Here is an 18,624-nt window from a genome sequence, read left to right on the forward strand (position 1 = left end):
AAGGGAGAAGCAGGCTGTCTGCTGAGCAGGGAGCCCGATGCGGGGCTCGATGCCAGGACGCTGGGACCATGACCTGAGCCGAAGGCAGCCGCTTAACCGACTGAGCCACCCAGGTGCCCCAGGTTTTTTTTTTTTTTTTTTGTAATTATTACTTTTTTTATTATTATGTTCAATTTAGCCAGCATATAGTACATCATTTGTTTTTGATGTAGAGTTTGCTTTAAAGACGCAGTGGGGGAGTAGTATCCGCACACACACTCCAGGGAGGTATCTTGGGGTTCTTGGAGATGAGCTAGCCCCTGGGAGGGTGAACATGTAAAATTACTCGCCATGCTAAGCAGTTAACCATCTGTGGCAGAAAACTAAAAGATTGTCTATAATCATGTGACTAAATGATCAGATACATACACAAAAGGTGTAATTTAAGCAATTTGGAAATTATTTCAAGGAAGCCGGCTTAGAATATTATAGTAATTTAGCAGGCAGAAACTTAGTCAATTGAACAATGCATTGGTTTGTACTGGAGAATTCTGACCATTCATTCCTGATAATTTCTTCCATATGGAGGGGCATCCACACATAACCAAAATACTTCTAGCCTCTCTATATACCAGGTCTTCCCCCTTCAAACCCCTGGTGGTAAGTTGCCCTTATGGAGCAAAGTTCTGCTCTACCCTCAGGGGTGGGTCTTACAATTGACCCCCTGCTCTTCTCCCCTTTCTGTGTCTTGCTGGCTCTCAGACGTTCCTATGATCTTGCTCCAAAATGCTTGGGCTTTTAAGGTCCCATCCACCATACATCCCTGCTCCATATCTGAACTCTAAACCAACTAAAAAATATGAAAAAAGAATAAGGAGAACAATATATCAACTTTCTTATAAAAGTTAGAGAAAGGGCTTAGAATCTGCAGGCAAAGCATTTCCTATTAATAAACCCCAGAGTTGGACAGATTTAGCCATCCCTCAGTGTTGCATTGAGATGGTCACAAAGGCCAAGGACTGCAGTGAGTATCTGGGGAGAGAGCCATGTCCAAGTTTATCCAAGAAAGAAGTTTCCTTGCAAAGCCATCCTGGTAGCCAGAGAAAGTGTTTCAGGACACCTTCCTTGAGGAATACTTCTCAAAGTGTATAAATATTGCTGGTTCTGTTTTATTTTTTATTTAAATTTTAGATAACATACAGTGCAATATTGGTTTCTGGAATAGAATTCAGTGATTCATCACTTACATACCCAGTGCTTATCATATCAAGTGCTCTCTTTAACGCCCATCACCCATCTAGCCCATCCCCCACTCACTTCCCTCCATCAACCCTCAGTTTGTTCTCTATTGTTAAGAGTCTCTTATAGCTTGTTTCCCTCGCTCCTTTTTTTCTTTTCCTCCTTCCCATGTACTCATCTGTTTTCTTTCTTAAATTCCACATATGAGTGAGATCATATGGTATTTGTCTTTCTCTGACTGACTTATTTCACTGAGAATAATCCACTCTAGCTCCATTCACATCATTGCAAATGCAAATTCTTTTTGATGGCTGAGTAATATTCATGTATATATATATATATATGTAATATATATACACATATATAAAGTATATAATATACATACATACATATATAATGTATATATAAAGTATATAATTCATGTATATTTTATATATATACACACATACACACACTACTTCTTCTTTATTCATTCATCAGTCAATGGACATTTGGGCTCTTCCCACAGTGGGACTATTGTTGATAATGTTGCTATGAACATTGGGGTGCACGTATCCCTTGGAATCTGTATCCTTTCAGTAAATACCTAGTAGTACAATTTCTAGATTGTAGGGTAGTTCTATTTTTAACTTTTTAAACATTTTTTATTTAAATTCAATTAGCCAACATATTATTTCAGATGCAGTGTTGAATAATTTATCAGTTGCATATAACTCTTTTTAAGATTTTATTTTTATTTATTTGGGAGAGAGCAAGAGATATCACAGTGGGAGAGGGAGAGAGAGCAGAGAGCCCGACGTGGGGCTCGATCCCAGGACCCCAAGATCATGGCCTGGGCCAAAAGCAGATGCTTAACCAACTGAGTCACCCAGGCACCCCTATTTTTAACTTTTTGAGGAATCTCTATACCGTTTTCCAGAGTGGCTGCCTATTAGTTTGCAGCCCCACCACCAGTGTAAGAGGGTTCCCCTCTCTCCGCATCCTCACCAACATCTGTTGTTTTTGTGTTGTTAATTTTAGACATTCTGGCAGGTGTGAGGTGGTACCTCATCATGGTTTTGATTTGTATTTGCCTGATGATGAGTGATGTTGAGCATCTTTTCATGTGTCTGTTAGTCATCTGGATGTCTTCTTTGGAAAAGTGTCCATTCGTGTCTTCTGCCCATTTCTTAACTGGGTTATTTGTTTTTTGGGTGTTGAGTTTGGTAAGTTCTTTATGGATTTTGGATGCTAACCCTTTATCAGATATGTTGTTTGCAAATATCTTCTCCCCTTCTGTTGGTTGCCTTTTAGTTTTGTTGATTGCTTCATTCACCGTGCAGAAGCTTTTTATCTTGATGAAGTCCCAATAGTTCATTTTTGCTTTTGTTTCCCTTGCTCTTGCTGACATGTCTAGTAAGAAGTTGCTATGGCCAAGGTCAAAGAGGTTTCTGCCTGTGTTCTCCTCTAGGATTTTGATGGTTTCTTGCCTCACATTTAGGTCTTTTATCCACTTTGAATTTATTTTTGTGTATGGTGTAAGAAAGTGGCCCAGTTTCATTCTTCTGCATGTTGCTGTCCAGTTTACCCAACACCATTTGTTGAAGAGACTGGTTTTTTTTTTTTTTTTCCATTGGATATTCTTTCCTGCTTTGTTGAAGACTAGTTGACCATGTAGTTATGGGTCCATTTATAGGTTCTTTATTCTGTTCCATTGATCCACGTGTCTTTTTTGTGCCAGTACCATACTGTCTTGATGACTACAGCTTTGTAATATAGCTTGAAATCTGGAATCATGATGCCTCCAGTTTTTTTTTCTTTTTTCAGAATTGCTTTGGCTATTTGGGGTCTTTTGTGGTTCCATACAAATTTTAGGATTGTTTGTTCTAGCTCTGTGCCTTGTTCTGTTTTAATACTCGCCAGGGAATCTTCTGAGAATATGGCTTTTCATGTTGCTCATTGAAGTTTTTAGCAACAGCATCTTAGTCATTTGCCAGGCATGACTGACAAGGAGGCTCATCTTATAGAGGGGGATTGGAATTAGATTCTAAATTCCAAGAGTAGGGTGAAAATCATATATTGTGAAAATTTCCCATGGAGTTTTCTTCAAGAAGGAATTGAGGAAATGCTAAAAAAAAAAAAAAAAAATCTGTATCTGCACATCAGCCTACATGCAGACAATAGCTAAAATTTTAACAGAATCCTATTCAGCCTTCAAGGATAAGAGAATCCCTATCTCATCCAATGTTAACAAACTGAAAAAGAGGGAGAGTTCAACAAAACCACATGTTTTGTATATCCATTTCTGTTTAACAGATCATCCCCAAAACAGTAGCCATTTTTTCTCTCAGGATTCTGTGTGTTGACTGGGCTCAGCTGGGTATTTTTCTGCTCTATTTGGTGTCTGTCACCAGGGGCTGCAGTCATCTGGAAGCTCCACTCAGCTGGGACATCCAAGAGAGCTCACTCAACATGGATGACGAGCCATGCTGGGATGGGGGCTCAGCTGGGGCTGTTGACTGGAGCATCTTTGTTCTACCCCACATAGCCTTCCATATGTAGGGTTGCCAAATTAAATTTAACTCAGATAAATTTGAATTTCAGATAAACAATAAAAACGTTATGGTGTAAATATGCCTCATGCAATATTATTTTGTTTGTCTGAAATTCAAATTCACCTAGGCATCCTATTTTATGTATGTCTACTTACTAAATCTGACAACTCTAGGGGACAAGCCTGTGAATCTGTAATTTTAGAGACCATCTGAGAAGACTCTTCCAATGGGGAAAGTCTGGGGAACACAAATAGATTGAAAATAAAGACATAAGTTCATAATACCTGGTGTTGGTGGAATGAAAGGGCAACAGACACTCACATACACTGTTGGTGCTAAATGGGTGTATCTGTTTTCTGAGGCCTATATTATTATAACTTAATAATTTGAATGGCCTTTGATAGAGGCCCTATTTCCACCAACAAGGAAGTTTCAGGTGAGGGTTTAGGAAAGGATCCCAAAGTTGATTCTGACCTGCATTCAGGTTAACGGGCCCTGCCTAAGGGAGCAATTCAAGGAGCCACGTGAGTTTCCTGCTCTGGGGAGGAAAAAGTTATTATTTATGAACCAGATGGTGGAGCTGGGCCCAGGTCCTTTCTTCAGTTAGTGGCTGGATTTAATCCTCATGACAATCCTGGTAGTGAGGTATCGCGATCCTCTCTTCATGGATGTATGTCAGTACAAAGCATGTGCTCCTGAACACAGACACAGACAGCAAAGAGGTTGCTCCCCATACCCACTGCCAGAGCCAGGGATGGAAACTGGCATCCTGGGCACCTTTAGTTGCTGGTTGCAGAGCTTTAGAAAGATATCAGGACACATACTGCTGAGGTGAGTAATCTCTGTTCTGCTTTTTTTTTTTTTTTTTTTTTCACCCTCCCTGCCGTAGGGAGCCAGCCTTGGTGCCTCTTTCCCTTACCTCAGGGAAGGTTTGTGCCAGAGTGGGAAGTAGAAGGTATCTGAAGCCTGTGTTTCTTCCATGCTTTGTGAAAACTTAAGTTTGTGGAAAGGATTGGGCTCCTTGTGCCTGGTAGGGAGACGAGGGTCTCTGAGGACCCAAGAATGAGAGGAAAGAAGATTTTACTTAGACAAGGGTGAGATCAGAGATCAATAGGTCCTTCCAGGCGGAACCTGAGTGCTGTTCCATATCAATGCTTAAAATGACTCCATGGATGATCCACCAAGGCTGATATCCAGCTATGAGACAAATTGTCCTGTTTGAATTAAGGAACGGATGGTACAGAACCAGCTAGGGCAATGATCAACTCGGTCCTGAGCAGTGTGGACAGATGAGTAATGATGTAGGGGCCTCCCCAACTGCATCAGGAGGATAAATTCCGTACGTGAGACTGCTTTGTCAAAGAGCATAAACATTTCACAATTTTTAATATTTACTATCTAGTTGAACTTTGAGATCTCTTCGCTAATGTGTATTCCAACCCACTACAAGATGAGAGCACCAGTGCAAATCTGTGCAAACAATGGGTTTCATGGAATTTTTAATATTTGCTAATCTGATACCTTGTTAGAATGTTAGATTACATTTTTTCTGTTTCCCTATAAATGGTACGTTTCACGTGTCCGTTTCTAAATGCTCAGTTTTATGCTTACTTTATGCTTCCAAATACATATTGAAATAATTCTTGAATTTCAAAAGAAAACCTGGTCATTAACTTTGTATTTTTTTTTTCATTGACTTTGTATTTATGCTGCACCCTGTTTACACTGAAACTGTGGAGCCATGAGAAATCCATACACTGCTGGGGGAGAACACAGTTGTACAATCTCTTTACAGAGATATTTGGCAACATCTATGAGAAAAGGACGTGAGGTCTTGTCAGTTGCTGCACTCTTAAGTCTGAACTGCAGAGTCCCGGGCACATCTGCAAGTTTGTTCATGGTCGCATGCTTAAAAATATCAAAACAGTCCCAAGGTCATGTGATTAGAGAAATCTTAGCAACACTATTTTCAGAGAGAAAAATTTCAATAAAGCAATACATACATATATTACTTATATAATTAGAACTAAAAATATATAAAGCAGTTACGTGTTTTGTTTAGGGATGTATTCACATCCCTGGATATTGGGTCTCTCTAGGGATGAGGCATTCAGAGAGTTACACAGGGGCATCTACTTTCTGTAATGTTTTTACTTCATAACTTTGGTTGTATACATATTTGTCTCTTGTAGTACTTACTATACCTTTTTAAAAGTCTGAAATATATTTGGCATGAATAAAGCTCTAACAGGCTTTATTTCTTTTTTTTAATGTTTTATTTATTTATTCATGAGAGTCAGAGAGAGAGAGAGAGAGAGAGAGAGAGAGGCAGAGGCAGAGGGAGAGGGAGAAGCAGGCTCCCCGCAGAGCAGGGAGCCCGACGCGGGACTCGACCCGAGGACTCTGGGATCATGACCTGAGCCGAAGGCAGACGCTTAACCATGTGAGCCACCCAGGCACCCGGCTTTATTTCTAATTATCAAGTAACCCATGATCCATTTAGAAATGCAGAATGTGCATTCAGATACCAATGTGAATATATTCAATCACACCATGCAGTATAAAAACTGTTATTATGGTAATGTATTTTCTGTAGTTATCATCTACATCCAAACTTAATGGCTGAAAGCTATACCCATTTATTAGCTCACAAGTCTGTAGGTCAGAAACCTAGTATAGCATGATTATGTTCTCTCCTAAGGCTTCAAAAGGCTGGAATCAAGGTGTCTACGTAGGTTGGATTGAGGTCTTTGGAGATTCTGGGGGAAATCCACTTCCAAGATCATTCTTGTTCCTCATGAGTGTTGGACTACAGTCCCAATTTCCTTGATGGCTGTCAGCTAGGGGTGCTCTCAGATCCTAGAGGCTATTCTAATTTCTTGCCACATGGACCCCTCCATCTTTGAGCCAGCAATAGCGAAGTGAATTTTTCTTGTGCTGTGAATCTCTTACTTCCCCTCCTGTAAACAGCCAAAGAAAATTTCCTGCTTCTAAATGGTTTGTTTGATTAAGTCAGGCCCACCTAGATACTCTCCATTTTATCATATAACATAACATAATCACAGAAGTGATATCTCCTCATATTCACTGATTCCACCTACACTCAAAGGGGAGAGGATTGCCTAAGGATGAAGATCACTGGAGATTGTCTTAGAATTTTGCCTACCACATGTAGTTTCAGAACAAAACAAAAACAAAACAACACAAAAAATCTTTCAACCTTCAGCTACTGATGCCCACATTTAAAGTGAGTTTTCTGACCCAAATCTCAGGCCACTGTTATAGAATTAAGAGCATCGTTGTATTAGGGCTGAGGTCAGCATAGGGGGAGTGACTTATCCAAGGTTCTGTAGTCAGTGATGTGGCTGTTGTCTTGACTCCAGTCTTCCATCCAGCATCCATGTTATTTTGCTCTGTACTGTCTCTTCTGCCTGAGAATCAATGGGAAACTATTCCTCCAGTGTCAAACTAGATGATAAACTAAAGGGACAGGAAAGCATATGCTTTAACAGGAAATGGTGTAGTGACTTTTTTTCTCTTTCCCCAACTTCCACAGGTAACTCATTCTGTAATTCAGAACTAGCACCAAAACAAGTATGTTATATAGGGATATATTTCAGTTCTTGCTACTACCTTTCCAGGTGTTCTCTATGCTAATAATGCTCTTTGATTAGGTCAATGTCGTCCCTTCTCTAGGAGGGAGGACACAGGTAGGCCAGGACTAATACGTGTTGAAGTCCTAATACAGCCCATAGGTATTTCACATGTTTTCTCATTTGCCCCCCAGGACAGTGTTGTGAGAAAAATATCATGGCTTCCACATCACAGATAACCAGGTTCAGGCTCATAGAGTCTAAGTCACCTTTCCAGATAAATGACAGGAATGGTTGAGGGTCTATCTCTTGCCCTCCCCACAATATAACCAGCACCTTCCCATTTAGAAGACAATAGATTTATACTTCCCCAATATTGTGCCCTCATTAGTATGTACTCAACAACCCCCTCTTGTTGAGTAAGGTGATGGTGATTAAATTCTGCCCCTTGGGCTAAGAAGTCTGGCTATGGGGTCACATGGATTGGCTGGTCCCCAAAGTCCCTCCCAGGCCCACTGATCCCACTCCATTGACATCAAGCTTGGCCATGTGACTGGATGTGGCCATTGAAATGTAAGAGGAAATTGAATATTCCCTTCCAAGCAGAACCACTGAGGGGTATTTGTCTTTCTCTGACTGATTTATTTCGCTTAGCACGATACCCTCTAGTTCCATCCATGTCATTGCAAATGGCAAGATTTCATTCATTTTGATGGCTGAGTGATATTCAATTGTGTATATATATATGTATATATATATATATATACCACATCTTCTTTATATGTGGAATTTAAGAAACAAAACAGATGAACATAGAGTAAGGGAAGGAAAAATAAAATAAGATGAAAATAGGGAGGCAAACCATAAGAGACACTAAACTCTAGGAAGCAAACTGAGGTTGCTGGAGGTGGGTGGGGGAAAGGGATAATTGTGTGATGGGCATTAAGGAAAGCACTTGATGTAATGAGCACTGGGTGTTATATGCAGCTGATGAATAACTAAATTCTACCCCTGAATCTAATAATACAGTATATGTTAACTAAATTGAATTTAAATAAAGAATTTTTTAAAAGATTTTATTTATTTATTTCACAGAGAGATACAGCGAGAGAGGGAACATAAGCAGGAGGAGTGGGAGAGGGAGAAGCAGGCTTCCCGCCGGGCAGGGAGCCTGATGCGGGGCTCGATCCTACGACTCTGGGAGCATGACCTGAGCCGAAGGCAGACGCTTATCGACTGAGCCACCCAGGCGCCCCTAAATAAAGAATTTTTTAAAAGAACCACTGCCAAGACTTTTTTTCCCTCTAACTTAGAAATGTCACAGTTTACAACACAGTTTAATTCACCTAATTTTCCAGTAACGCTAGACTATGAGAATTTATATGATAATAGGAAAGCTTGGGAAGAGGGAAGTTAAATGGCTTATACCCAAATTTGACCTTCTGGAAGACCAATTCAAATCTCATGCTCTAAAACTGAGTCAGTACCCAGGAGAAGGTACACATCTTACCCAACATGATGCAGAAAACAGTCAGGGACCAACAGTTCCTTCTTTTTGCTCCATTGTGTTCTCCAGAAGACCCATCATCATGCTTTGTGCTTCTCTGGGAATTTGTCTTTACTGGGTGACAAGATGAACCCAGATACCCAATTAGTGTGCACTCCTGATGTTAACTCTCTAAGAGGCCAAAAGAGGTTAGTAAATGTACATTGATTTAATGATAATGAGAAAACTTGGGGCACCTGGATGGCTCAGTCAGTTAAATGTCTGCCTTTGGCTCAGGCCATGATCCCAGGGTCCCGGGATGGAGCACCTTGTAGGGCTCCCCGCTGGGCAGGTAGTCTGCTTCTCCCTCTCCCTCTGTCCCTCCCCCTGCCTGTGCTCTCTCTCTCCCTCACTCTCTCTCTCTCTCTCTCTCAAATAAATAAATAAAATCTTTAAAAAAAAAAGAAAATGAGAAAACAAGTTTTTCCCCATCCCACCTCCATAAAACAACTCTACAACGCAGAAGTGGCATTGACTCTTACACACATTGTGGGTCTCTGTGAGTTTATTTTCCTTCCTGTCATCACGTTTTCAGAAGCCATTTAGGACACATTTATGTGTCCTAACTGTTTAGGACAATGTAGTTTGGGTTAAAGTCATCTCAGAAGCAGAAGCTAGGAAGTGGGGTGGAAAGAAAACTAACACTTCAAGGGCCTATTACTGGTCAGACATCATATTAGGAACTTTGCATACTGTTTCTCTAACTACTTACAACTGTTCTGCAAGTTAGGTATCAGTATTCCTTGTTAGAGCTCATTCCTCCCCCAGGACATGCTCTACTAATGGTCATAGAGGTTAAATACATTTTCCAAGGTCACATGCCTGGTAAGAGGCAGCATGGTTATTCTAATCCACGGTTGTTGGACTGGAAAGTTCAGCTCCACCCTGAATCTATGTATATGGGATGTGTAGTAATATTTACTTTACTCTAGAACAGGTTTTCTCAAACTCAGCACTATTGACATTGTGGGTCAGAGAGCTTTTTGTTGTGAGAATTGTTCTATGCATTGTGTGGAATGTTTAGCCTCCACCCACAAGATTTCAGTAGCTCTCCCAGTTGTATTGTGAATCTCTGCAGAGACTACAAAAAATGTCTCCTAACATTTCTACATGTCTCCTGATGTGGGAAACAAAGTCACCACCATTTAAGAACCACTGCTCTAGATATACATTTCTGGCAGGTAGTCGAATATATGGGTCTGTAGTCTAGGAGAATGTTCTGAGATGAAGATATGGTTTGTGGGCTTGTGTGGCACCTGGCACGTAATAGATGTCCCATAAATATTTGTTAAATAAATGCAAATGGCTTATAAAATTTAGACTCATGAGGTCTTTTTCCATCTGTATATCAGTTCAACAAACTGAAGTAGGATCATTCTTATAAACTTCATCAAAATCTGCATTTTCGGGGCACCTGGGTGGCTCAGTCGTTAAGCATCTGCCTTTGGTTGAGGTCATGATCCCAGGGTCTGGGGATCGAGCCCCGCATTGGGCTGCCTGCTCAGCAGGAAGCCTGCTTCTCCCTCTCCCACTCCCCTTGCTTGTATTTCTGCTCTCACTCTCTCTCTCTCTCTCTCTCTCTCTCTCTCTCTCTCTCTCTCTGTCAAATAAATTAAAAAAATCTTTAAAAAAATAAAAGTAAATAAATTAATAAAAATTTAATTTTAAAAATCTACACTTTCAACCCAAATTTTATTGCTTAGGTTTTGCTTCCCTTTTTAAAAAGAATGCATTTGAAGTGGTAGAACATGTAGGCACTGATTACACTACCACCAGGTATAGCCAGAGCCAAAAGTAGTTTCAACATCAAGATGGCTAAATAAAGAGTGAAGGTCCATTGTAGTCTACATTTCTGTGCCAGATACCTTGCTAAGTACTTCAATGACGTTGACATATTTGATCTTCACAACAGCCTTTTAAGGTTTTTATCATCATTTATGGATCAGAAATTCAAGGTACAGAGAGGTTAAGAAACTTGTCAAGTGTTACAAGACTAGTGGGTAGCAGAGGCAGGACCCTAGCCAGGACTTTGTGGTATCAAAGCCCACTGGTACTAACCATGAAGGTATCCTATCATGTAACAAAAATATCTCTAGAGCCCACCTAAGACCTGGAAATCATGAATTTTTATTTAACTGAATTGAACTTAATATGGTGATGGAATGAAGAATTCCAGTGAGCCTGTAGCATGACTCTTAGAATAATTCTTTGGACTTACATGGAAAAGTAGTTCCCTTCTATAAACTCGAAGTGTTTTTCCTGGATGGGAATGGCTTTATTCTGTGGCCCCAACCTAGCTGGCTGGAAGAAAAGTCTGATCCTTTTGACAGGTAAGGCCACATAGAGTGAGGTCACTAATGCAACGTCATCCCAGAGTAATGAAGTGCAGTCTGCCACCAGGACCCAAGAAGATCTGGCTGCCTCTCTCAGGCAGAAGAGACAGTACAGAGCAAAATAACATGGATGCTGGATGGAAGACTGGAGTCAAGACAACAGACACATCACTGACTATTTGGGTCCTGTCCAAAATACACAGAAATAGCTTTTGATCCTATGCAATTCTTCATCTTTCAGGGGTTCAATGGACAAGGGCTCCTCTGAAGTTATTTGCAAGAAGTAAGGGAACATGACAGCACATGGAACAAGAGAAAACCAGGTGATGATTTTCTTCCTTTTTCCCAATTCCTCCAGGGGAGGAGAGTAGAAAATTGTAGGTTTTCCAGGGCTTTCTCTTTGCTCCCTTTCCTACCCTTTGCCCCCATTCTTTGTGATAATAGAGGGATGTAAACAGAAGTCAGGAATGTGGGGTGCCCTGAGAGGGGCACAGAGAGATGGGAGGTGCCTGACCACCAGAACGGCAAATCAGGAAACACGAGTACTGGATCCCATGCTCTAGATGTTGGTTTATTCACCAAGCTCTCAGTCTCCATCTGTTTCCTTTTGCAGTGCCATCACTCTACCACATAGCAATGAAGCGCACACATGACAAAAGTATCTATTTCCAAGGCAGGCTAACAGGGTGAGGTGACTGATCCATGAGACATGAACATCACAGAGTTATTATTTTGTGTCTGGCATTGGGACCTACGGAGATCTCCTGTCTCTCTTTCTCCAGTATGCTGTCTAGCAGACACAGTATTAGGCTCTGATCTTGCCCATCAGGAGCTCAAAAGAAACACTCTTATGTAAAACAAGAGGGTGAGATAAGGGACTAAGAAAACACAGGGATGGGGTGGGTCGTGAGTTCAGTCCCTTACCCTAAATTCCATGTGTGGGGTACAGAACTCAATTGAATGAAAATGTAATTGTCTTATTCCCTTCCCCCAACCCATCAGGGCACTCATTCCACCACATAGAAATGACACTGACTCACAGCTAAAATAGAAACATACATGTATTTTTCTTCTCTTCTCCACATATTCCAGATCATGCTGCCCCTTAAATATATTCACACCTGTAGGTCAGAGTCTCCAGCCTCCTCCACTGTCAGTAGGGTAAAGCTCTGCCAGATTCCTGACTCTCAGCAGATCCACCCTCAGAAATTATGAGTCCCCTTTCCTTTTTCCTTTCCAATGTACCACTCAGCTTCTGTCTTCCCAGGCCCACTGAGGCTGGAAGGAAAAGAGGCCAACGCCCCAAGTCAGGAAGTGACTGCACCGTCCCCACTGGACCGTAGGAAGGCACTAGATGTTTCCTGGTGAGCATTTTTTCTGCGCTCGGTGGATCAATCCAGAAGAGCAGGGAGGTGGCAGAATCCACCTGTGGGAGAAGGCTGTTTCTGGGCAAGAACTGGAAATCACAGGTTCTGTTCAGTCCAGCAGTTTTAGATATGGAAAGAGTTAGTCATAGAGTAAGGTGGTTCGTGGGGCAGATTGTTTTTCTAAAAGAATTAATTTAAGGGCTTTGAGATCCTAAAAGAATTAAATCCTCCTGGCAAAGTGAGGGGAGTTTTCTTTATTGAGGGCTGGGCAAAGGGCTTCTGAGAAATTACCCCTGCTCCCTGTGAACAGTCGGGGAAGCGGATTGGAAAGAGGACCCTTGGATGAAGTCTCTCCTCAAGGGCCCTGAGGCGAGAGGAACCTATGTTCAGCATAATCCGCCCAAAGCAAGAGTAAGGATTTGTGGTAAAGCCCAGAAGGAGATAACCCCATGTGGTAAAGCAGTGGTTGGACACTTTTGATGAAAGCTACAGCGCTTCTCTTCCCTCCTGATGTGCTGGCAGAAAAGAATCACAACTCACTCTTCAGTACAAAATGAGGAACACTAAATTCATCTGCCAGTGATCGAAGTTCTAGGAAAATTAACAGTAGCTCCTCCACCCGAGGCTGAACTGAAAGCCCAGAGGCTGAGGAGCAGGTCTGTATGCTAGCGTAATAAGGGAGGTTTCAGGGTGAATACCATTGGCAGGTAATAATGAAGCTGCCCCGTTGCCAGGCCAACAGACATTGAACTCCTCTGGTCAGACTCCCTTTAAACCTCTGGCCCAAATCACCCATCACTGTGAATTCAGACTGAGTGAAGAGGAGACAACAACCTTGAAGGGCTCGTGGCTGTGGAAAGGCTCCTCTTCCAACACAAAATGATGAACTCCCTGATGTTGGCAAAGTGAAGAGAGCATCCTCTTTGAGTGAAATACCCATCCATCACAGTGGGTGGTTGGTCAGATATGATTCCCTATCACTGTTTGATATTGCAGCTAATTCTTTCTCTTCTGCTCCTCATCACCTTAGCGTCACGCATGGCCTTCCACGTTTGGAAACAATTTTGGGCAACTTAACTCCAGGAGATGCAGCCTCTTTAAGATGAAAGACTCTCAAACTCAATTGTCATCTGCAGCCCTCAGAAGAAAAGAACAAAGAACACGCTGAAAGGGGAGACGGTCATGTAGTTCACTAACATCACCTTTTGGTACCGAACAGCTGGCTTTGGCTTTTGTTCACAAAACCATGGACCATTTGACGTAACAGCAGAGAACATAAAGAAACAGCAAGTTTATGTGTCTGCCTCTGCGTATTTTTGTCATTATCTACCTAAAAGTTTCTCAGTTTGTTTATGTGTTGTAAGTAACTTTTTCCGTAAATACTCTTTACTGTATGACGGGGAATGTGGTAAGTGCTCTTCTTGCATCATCTAATCCTCACCACAAGCCTATGAGGTAGGTACCATTTTTATGCCTGCTTTACCCAAGAGGAAATGGAGGCTGGGGGGTTTGTCCAGAGCACCAGCTAATTTTAAGTGGCAAGGACGGGACTCATACCAAGACCATATGACCTCCAGAAATACACTCCCAACCTCTAGGATATTCTCTGGTGGACAGAGAATGTGACAGTCTTCTGTAGTCCTAGCCATATGACTTGGAGACATGGGATAATTTCTCCTGGCTACCCCAACTTTCCCTTAGCTTAACATGAACTCCTTTGGGGCTGTAGCCTGGTGCACACTCAACACAATCAAGCCTCTTAGCATTTCATAAGTAACCTCATGACATTTGTATAGAGCAGAGGAATCCTTTACACATCAGCAAATAATGTTTTATATTTTATTTGTTTTATTTTATTTTTTAAGATGTTCTTTGGAACACATTCCTTTGCAAATTCTTATGGGAGTTATTGCAACGACGTGGATGGAACTAGAGGGCACAATGCTAAGCGAAATAAGTCAATCAGAGAAAGACAATTATCATATGATCTCACTGATATGCGGAATTTAAGAAGCAAGGCAAAGGATCATAGGGGAAGGGAGGGAGAAATGAAACAAGATAAAACCAGAGAGGGAGACAAACTGTAAGAGACTCTTAATCTCAGGAAACAAACTGAGGGTTGCTGGAGTGGTGGGGGGTGGGAGGGATGAGGTGGCTGGGTGATGGACATTGGGGAGGGTATGTGTTGTGGTGAGCACTGTGTGTTGTGTAAGACTGATGAGTTACAGACCTGTACCCCTGAAACAAATAATACATTATAAGTCAATAAAAAAAATAAAAATAAAATGATAAATGGATAACAACAACAAAAGATAACAAAATGTAAGTTCTTTCAGGTTTCCTCCATAAGCAATCATGTCACCTGCAAATAGGGACAGTTTTCTTTCTTTTATATGTAAATATATATGATATATATATTTTTCAGAGAAGTAGAGGGGGGGGAAGGAGGGACAGAGGTCAGGGGAGAGATAAAATCTTAAGCAGGCTCCATGCTGGGCATGGAGCCCGACATGGGGCTCACCATTCCACAACCCCGAGATATTGACCTGAGTCAAAACCAGACACCCAACCAACTGAGCCACCCAGGCGCCCCGGGACAGCTTGCTTTCTTCTTCCATTTCTTCTTTACCAATTTGCATGCCTTTCGTTTCATTTTCTTGCCTTCCTGCAATGGCTAGAACTTCCAGCGCTAGGTTGAATAAGAGTGAAGAAAGCAAACACTCTTGTCTTGCTGCCTATTTTAGGAAGACAACATTAGGTCTTTTACCATTAAGTGCAGTCTCATCTGTATGCAATTTGTCAGTATTCTGGATAAAGGGGAGGAAGTTTTCTCTATTCCTAACTGAGAATTTTTATCATGAAATGGTTTGAATTTTGTCAAATGCTTTTCTGTGTCAATTGAAATAATAATATATTTTTACTTTGTGGATTACATTGGTTGATTTTTGAGTGTTGAATCAGCCTTGCATCTCAGGAATAAACCCTACTTGGTCCTAGTGTGTACGCATCTAGACCCCACATATTTTTGTATACTATGTTTTCAGTTTATTACTCTGCTCAAAATATTTTATAATTCTTTTTGTGAGGTCTTCATTGATCCATGGATTATTTATAGTCATGTTGTTTAAATTTCAAATATAAGACAATTTTCTGATATTTTTCTGTTATTTATTGTTGAATTAATTCCGTTGCCAATGGTGACCGCACACTAAGATTTTAATCCTCTTATATTTTTTGAAACTTGTTTATTTAAAAAATATGTTTGAATGTTATTTAATGTTCCATATTCCAACTGTAAATAATATGTTTTCTGCTGTTGTTGGCTGAATACTTCTACAAATTTCAATTAGGTCAAGTTGATAATGTTGTTCAGGTTTTTTTTTTAATTGATAGATTTTTATTTTAGAGCAGTTTTAGATTTACAGAAACAGTAAATTGAAAGTACAGAGAGTACCCATATATACCCTACCCACCCCCAAGATTCCCCTATTATTAACATCTTGCATTAGCATGGTACGTTTGTTACAATTGATGAACCAATACTAATACATTATTATTAACTAAAATCCATAGTTTATATTAGGGTTCACTCTTTGTATTGTACATTATAGGAGTTTTAACAAATGTATAATGGCATGTATCCACCATTACGGATACAGAGTAGTTTCACTGTCCTAAAAATCCCCTGTGCTCCACCTTTTCAACTTTGCTCTTTCCCCTGAATCCCTGGCAACCACTGATGTCTTTACTGTCTCCATAATTTTGCCTTTTCCAGAATGTCATACAGTTGGAATCATATACTGTGGACCCTTTCCAAATTGGTTTCTATCACTTTAACAATATGCATTAAACTATCTTCCATGACTTTTTGTGGCTTGATAGCTCATGTATTTTTATTACTGAATAATATTCCATTTATGGATGAACCACATTTTGTTTATTCATTCACTTATTGAAGGACATCTTGGTTGCTTTCATCTTTTGGCAATTATAAACTACTATAAACATTTGTGTGCAAATTTTTGTGTGCTAATGTTCAGGTATTTATATCCTTACCTTTTTTTTTTTTTATCTACTTGCTCTAACAATTATTGAGAGAGGAGCATTGAAATCTACAACCATAATTGCAGAATTGTCTATTTTTCTTTTCAGTGTTGTCAGGATTTGCTTTAAGCATTTGAAGCAATTTATTGAGTGCAACATATCTAGGATATCTATGAACTTTTGATAAATTAATTCTTCTGTCATAAAAATGTCCTTGTTTTTCTGTAGTAATATTTCTTGTTCTGAAGTATACTTTGTTTAATATGAGTATAAACACGCTGCCTTTTTTATGATTAGTGTTTTCCTTGGAATATACTTTTCTATCCTTTGAGTTTAGCCTATATGTGTCCTTATATTTAAAGTCCATTTCCTATAGAGAGCATATATTTGGGTCTTGCTTTTTATCTGGTCAGACAATCTAGTCTTTTAATTGGAATGTCCATGATGCTTTATGTTTAATGTAATTTTCAACAGAATTTGGTTCGATTTTACCATTTTGCTCTTTTTTTCTATTTGATTGTGTCTCTTTTTCACATTTTTCCTCTTTTCCTGCCTTCACTTGAATTAAACATTTTTAGTATGTTATCTCCTCTTTTGGCTTGTTACTACAGTTTTATTTTTACCAGTTTCTCTGGTGTTTACATACTGTATTTCTAACATATTACTATCTACTTCCAAATAATAATTTAGCACTTCATTTATAAGTGTTAAGAATCTTATAATAGGGGCGCCTGGGTGGCTCAGTCATCCAGCGTCTGTCTTCGGCTCAGGTCATGGTCCCGGGGTCCTGGGATCAAGCCCTGCATCAGGCCCTCTGCTCGGCGGGAAGCCTGCTTCTCCCTCTTCCACTCCCCCTGCTTGTGTTCCCTCTCTCGCTGTGTCTCTCTCTGTCAAATAAATAAATAAAATCTTTAAATAAAAAAAGAATCTTATAATAATCATATTCTGTTTTCTTCTCCTTTATTGCATTATTTCTGTCATATATTTTACTGGAATATATATCAATTCTACACTGTATTTATATTATTTTAGTTTTTAAAATAATCTTTAAAAATACTGAAAACAGAGGGACACCTGGGTGGCACAGTCAGTTAAACGTCTGCCTTCAGCTCAAGTCATAATCCCAGGGTCCTGGGATCGAGTCCCACATCGGGCTCCTTGCTCAACGGGGAGCCTGCTTCTCCCTCTCCTTCTGCCGCTCCCCGTGCTTGTGCTTTCTCTCTCTCATTCTGACAAATAAATAAATAAAATCTTAAGAAAAATAAAATGAAAATATTGAAAATAGAAAAAAATATATTTACATATATATTTAGTGCTCTTTAGTCCTTTGCACATATTCAAGGTTCTGGCATTATTTTCCTTCAGTCTTAAGTACATTTTAAAAAATATTATATTGCTGGTCCACAGGCAACAAACTGTTTTAAAGCTTTGTTGAATACTGAAGTGTTTGGTCATTACTTTGAAGGCTATTTACACAGAATATCTAATTCTAGTTTGACAGTTTGTGTTTTTAGCACTTCAAATATCTTTCCATTGTACTCTGGCTTTCTATTGTACTTTTTTTTTTAAGATTTTATTTATTTGTCAGAGAGAGAGACAGAGAGAGAGCACAAGCAGGGAGAGCGGCAGGCAGAGGGAGAAGCAGGCTCCCTGCCAAGTAAGGAGCCCAGTGTGGGACTTGATCCCAGGACCCTGGGATTGTGACCTGAGCCAAAGGCAGACGCTTAATGGACTGAGCCACCCAGGTGTCCCACTGGCAGTGTTTCTGATAAGTAATCCACACATGGTGATTTTTATCTTTGTTTTCCTTTACATATTATGACGTATTTCTCCAGCTTCTTTTAAGATTTTCTCTTTATTACTAGTTTTCAGGTATTTTGTCATTATATGCTTTGGTGTGGTCTTATTTTTATTTGTGTTTTCCTACGTAGTTTCAGAGGGCTTCTTGGATCTTTGAGTTTTTCATTTTCCTTGAACTTAGAAACATTT

At 40.1% G+C, this 18,624-nt stretch overlaps 1 long non-coding RNA gene across 2 annotated transcripts; it reads left to right on the forward strand.

Annotated features, from left to right (window-relative positions):
- Positions 1–73: 73 nt before the first annotated feature.
- Positions 74–14,613, forward strand: LOC113930992. 2 transcript variants are annotated; one of them, XR_003522644.2, is made up of 4 exons: positions 74–113; positions 11,466–11,547; positions 12,492–12,588; positions 13,622–14,613. It is a non-coding gene; the product is annotated as an uncharacterized LOC113930992 (long non-coding RNA). The 2 variants fall into 2 exon arrangements; XR_003522643.2 differs by lacking the exon at positions 74–113 and adding an exon at positions 4,166–4,583.
- The last annotated feature ends 4,011 nt before the right edge of the window (positions 14,614–18,624 follow it).

This window comes from Zalophus californianus, chromosome X, assembly GCF_009762305.2.
Source record: "Zalophus californianus isolate mZalCal1 chromosome X, mZalCal1.pri.v2, whole genome shotgun sequence".
Classification (NCBI taxonomy): domain Eukaryota; kingdom Metazoa; phylum Chordata; class Mammalia; order Carnivora; family Otariidae; genus Zalophus; species Zalophus californianus.